The sequence below is a fragment of the Pygoscelis adeliae genome, unplaced genomic scaffold (assembly GCF_000699105.1).
Source record: "Pygoscelis adeliae isolate BGI_AS28 unplaced genomic scaffold, ASM69910v1 Scaffold41, whole genome shotgun sequence".
Taxonomy (NCBI): Eukaryota; Metazoa; Chordata; class Aves; order Sphenisciformes; family Spheniscidae; genus Pygoscelis; species Pygoscelis adeliae.
The window spans coordinates 1,469,169-1,474,917 of NW_008824373.1; positions in this window are offsets into that span (position 1 = coordinate 1,469,169).

Sequence of the window (5,749 nt, forward strand, 5' to 3'; positions counted from 1 at the left end):
GATTTGTCCCATTGCAAGCTGAGGCTCTAGTGTTCAAAAATGTTAATACTGTAGCAGCTGGTGCCGTGGTGATGAGCAATAAATGATGACAATGGAAAAAAAGGTAGTCCTAGTGCATTTAACCATAAAACTGCTGTTTTCTTACAAACTAATAGAAGGAAATATAACAAAAAGCCGGGAGCTTGTTTGTAGTTTTTGTTCTCTTGTATTTAGTTTTATTTTAATTTCTACTTCTTAAAGTTGCAGGGTTTTATGGATTTTTTTTTTTTTTTAATGGGCTGGATATAAAACGGGAGTACTGCAGAACTGAGGGTACAAATCCCTCCATACAGCAGTGAGATGGGTCACAGGAACAATTTATAAAAAATGATAACAATACTACCATTCAAATAGGGATTAAGTAATACTAAATTGTAGTGGAAAAACACTGAAAAACATGGGCTGTAGATAAATTAATCATAATCACTGCTATGCCAATTAAATATCTACAGAGTCATGGGACACTTTATAAGACTCTTCTGTTGTTAACTGATTAATATTCTCTATCTGGGTGACTAATATTTTCATGATGGAGAAACAGAAATGCTAGAAGATATAGCATCTGCTACAGAGAGTTTGTTTAAAACCTGGGAGGTGTCATCATATACAATTTGCTACTCCTGTAAAATTAAATTTTACTGCCCTTGTTGGCAAAGGGTTTTGGTGAATTCAGAGTAGACTTTATGAGAGCTGAGTTCAGGTCCTCATAAGGCAGGCCAGAATGTTCAGGCAACCACAGCTTACACAAGTTCATTTCCAAACATTTTTGGAGTGTTCTACCATAGCTTTTGATAAAGTATTCAGACAATGCAGTTAATCTATTAATAATGTGCTGTGAAACTACAATGGCCAAGGTAGTTTTTAATTTAATTTTTAAAAGAAAAAAAGAAAAGAAGTCTTCTTGAAAGATTGAGCCAGATGTCAGCAGGTAAAAAACTAGAAGAGCTCCTTTAATTTCAAATATCAAATAGATAGTCAGCTAGTTTAAGTACTCTTCCACAGCAGTCCCCTAGCAGCTGATGCTCTCCAGGACCTCTCTGTGTCTTTCCTTCTCTTCTAGCGTGCAGCACAAATGTTTCTGGACTTGCAGGGTGAATTAGACCTGGCTGAAAAATCAATCCAAAAGCAAAGAGGTTATTTTTCAGGGGAATCATTTATCCTATCATTTCCACTGTGGGTAAGCAAGCCTGTGAACAACAAGGCTAGTGAAAAAAGGTCATGGTCAGAGCAGGCACTTCTGCACCACTGAAAGAAAACTAGCTTCTAACAGTGATCTAAGTAATGAAAATTTATTCTAGGTATCAAGGCAGCTCCTTTGCACAGGAATTTGTCCATGCTTCTTCTACTGAAAAAGCATAACATGTTCTTCCTCCCTCTCTGGTGCCTTTAAGTTCCAGCCACCAGTGAAACACAAGTAGTGGAGCTCTCATCCTGTGCTCACATAAAACAGATCCCTCTCTACGTCATAAACTGGAAATTTGACTCCCATCATTGCAACGTAGTGAATAGCAGATGAATATGGGCCAGAAAACCAGTTTTATTAATACTGAAGGGTTTTTAAGAAAAAGTTTAGAGAAAGAGTTGGATGGGTACTTTTTCAGCCCTGGCCTAGCGTCTGACACATTTTGATTGAATCTCCTGCATTCAAACAGAGAAATCCAGACACATAATTACTAGCTTTATCAACAAGCACTACTCAAATGAAGCCTAGGCTGGAAGACTGGATGATGGAGAAATGAATGGGAGAGCAGCCTTCTAACCTTTTATCCAGATTTCATTTTTGCTACTTTTGGCTATCAAAAAGGCTTTGCTGATAATTTTCAGCTTTTTGTCACTTTGGCTAATATCAAGCTCTACAATGACTTTGTTTTCGTTGTTGAAGCCAGGTTTACAAGGAAAAATATATACAATTAATTTTAGACTAGTTAGTATAATTGAGAAAAGAGTAAGCTTTCAGGCCCTTGCTGTCTGAAAGAGGTAGCAAACTTCAGTCTAAACACAGGCTAACAACATTTGTTCTCAGTTTAACTTAATTATGTGAGTTTGGGTTTTCTTAGTGCTTGACTAAGCTTTTGACAACTTGTGAAGTGGTATGTGAGTACTGCTGAGCCTGAGAACAAGATGTTGTTTTATAAATGTACTTGGCAGAGAAAAAGAGGAATTCATAGCGCAAATTAACTTGTAAAGAATCAAGAGCCAGGGTATGTGAAGTAAACTGGGTTTTGGTAAGCCCATTCAAGTAAATTTACCTAGCATATAAGCCTGAGGGAGGACTATGTTTTTCCATTCACCCATCATTCATTCTCCTGCTCCCATTTCAGCTTCCAAACCCCATTCTTCCCTCAGGGAAAGCACTACTTACTGTGATTTAGCTGGGAAAAAATGGCATCAGATCCTACACAAATCCAAAAATGCAATATCAAGCCATCACTCCTAAGGTCTCTGACTCACCATAGGCCTAGCCAGCTCCTGGGTACAGCTATGCTTCTCTGTTAAAATGGAAAAAGGGATGGTGGGTTGATAAGGGAGGTAAGTAAGCTTTTGACTTCGGCTCTAGGGCACACAGATAACCCAAAAGCTCTTAAATTGATCAAGAATGACTGCAAGATCTTGGAGGCAAGTTCCTCAAAGAATGTCCCATGGTCACACAACAAAATGAGGAGGGTCCATATGTTATAACAAGGGAAATTCCATTAGATATAAATAAAAAAATTCACAGTGAGAGTTGCTAAGTACTGTAGCAAGTTTCCGAGAGAGGGTGGGAAGCAGACCTGAGCAGCATGAGCTTTAACTTCAGAATTATCCTTGCTTAGAGGACATGTGCCAGGGACCAGCAAGATCAGACACTGCACCCTAAGGGAAAGGGAGCCTGGAGCTGAGATATGCAGAAGTCTACACCAGATATGCACAGGTGTAGATGTCTTACCCCTTAAGCAGAGATGAATTAAGAATCATACATTGGTCCTTTGAGATGTCATAATTGGACCTGTTCTCTTCCAATTTTAGCATAATGATATATGCTCCTTGCCATCCCGAGATCCCTTGAAATAGGCTTGGGCACAAGAATTGTTTCCTTTAAGCTGTGTCCCTGATATTAAATCTGAGGTCTAAGGAGTGATACAAAATAGAGAATAGAGTCCATGTAAGTCCTGAAGTCCTGCAACAGGTTCGTTTCAGTACTCCTGCCTCCTTTTTTAATTTAAGCCCAGAGTCTTGGGCAGAACCAGATATCTTATTTCTGCTTCTAATCTTTCCTTTTTTTCTTTTTTTGTTTAAAAAAAACCCTGAGTTTTGCATTTTTTTTAGTATTGATGCCAATTTTGAATTGCTTCATGTTTGAGTTGCTTAACCTGTAATGGAAGAAAAACTTTCATGATCTTTCCTGATTTGTGATTTTTAAAACCTTTCATTTTTGGCACTAAATTTTTACAGAGAAGAATTTTTTTAACAGTCCTTATTTTGATTTTTTTTACTGCCGTTTCATGAATTGTCAAGATGAAAGCAACTATTAGAAAGTTCTAAAATCTGCAACAATAGGCATAAAAAGAGATTATCCCAACTTGCTTTGACATTTTTAAATGTATTATTTTTCTATTTTCCCCTGAAAATACATCTTCCAGTAAAACCTCATAAAAAGTCTGAAACAACTCCATGCTGTGGTGGATTTTATAAGAATTATTAGAAAAGTCTTGAGGTTCTATCCATCCTAGCAGCTTGCTTAAGAATTGCTGAGAATATGTGCATATACATCGTTAACCCTTCTCACCTTATATGTAAATAAAAGAAGATGCGTATATTTTCAGTATATTACATTTTGTTTTAATGATAAATAGACATACTGCAAAATATACAAATCTGAAACACCCTTAGAAACAGGAATAAAGAGAGATCATCTGGGCCAATTCTTTACTCCCAGAGAAGATCAAGTAACACACCTCTAATAAGTTTAAAGTTTTCCTAATGCTTGAAATAAACTACCTTTTCTGAAACTAAAAGTTATAACTTCTCATTCTGGTAATCAGAACATTGGAGACACAGAAAATCACTATCCTTCTTACAATAAACATTTTCACCTTGGGAGACTATTCTAAAGTCTCCAGGACCTATTTCTCCTTCCTCTCCAGGCGGTCTTCGATTTCTAAAATAAAACAAATCCAGTCTTCCAGATTTTCCGTTCTTTCTTCACTGGACCTGCATGGCTCTGTTGAAGTTTTACTCTCCTCTGCCTGATTCTAGTTTTTCCCTGACTTTCTAACAACATCTGAAACTTGAAACAATTCTGTAGCTACACTATTTAGAGAGGAATAATTATCCCTCACCTCATTTTCTGTTTGCAACACACTTCCTAGCATGTCAGAGAATACCATTTGTCTTTTCAACAGCAGTATTTGTTTGTTTGGACACACTTCCAGCCCTCTGTATCCCAGATTTGTATTTTTCCCAGCCTGGTTGCTATTGTCACAGTATATTTTGATTCATTTTTCTAAATGTGTGTAGTTTTTGTACTTTGCTGTGTTGAATTTAATCTTAAAGACTTCTGACCATTTCATTGATTTATCAGGATCAATTTAAATTCACAACTTGTCCTCCAAAGGGTTTGCAGCACTTACTGTTGGGTATCAAGGCTGATAAGTCATCTAAGTTGTTAATGAAACCATTGAATTACACAGGACATAAGAGATCTCTGCAGGGCCACCCACATTGAGCATCTTCCTAGCTTCTTGACAGCAAACCGTTAATATTTAAGCTTGATGATTTCAACCTGATGTGAATCTGCCTGTTGGTATTTTAATCCATACCATATGACACTGTCTGAAAACTAGGGAAATATAGAACTCCATTAAAAGGTAATTGTAAATTGCAAATACACCAGTTACCTGTCTTACAGAAGTTCATGTGCATGAAATTCTGGCTGGAAAGAAAAAGAAAAAATACACTGAGCAATATATGAGAGCTTTAGTTTGCACTTACAAATTCTGTCATAACATGACATTTTCACCCATACTGTCTTCCATCTTTGTATTCTGTACAGATATTACAGATGATTGCATAGCAATATGCTTACTCTTTGCATTCCACCCAGTCAGCTATCATATTATCATTCTCATCACTCATACAACCTTCAAAAAGTGTTAACATCTATCAGCTACCTCCTTCGCTTTCCACACCTGAGGCAAATATACCTTAAACTCTTGTGCCATTATTAATTCAGTTTGTGTGGAATATAGATCATCTTAACCTGAAATGAGAATAAACTCTTCAGTATTCTGTTTACAATTTTATGCTTCCTGTCATTATGAGCAACTGGAAAGCAGGACTTACAGAAGTAAAACAAATTATTTTGGTTTTCTTCTATATCAAAACAAAAATAATCTTGAAATTCTATTTTGGTAACTAGTATTTTTTCTTTCCACTGAGCTTTAATCCATTTGTCCTGATTTGCTGTCAAAGTTCATCCCAAATATTCGTACAAACTCCAGAAAAATATTTATCTCCTGCTTATACCAGCATAACGTTTCTTTTTAGAAAGCAAGCGAACAGAACCCATTATTTCAGAAGGCTGAAGATGCAAAAAACACCCAAACATTTTGTTTGTTGTCTTAGACAAATTTGGACTCAGCTGTGGCCTTGAAGATGACGTTAGAGACCTTGAATTTAATATGATGGTGCATGAATAGAGCAATATATTAAACAGGTAACAGATTTAATG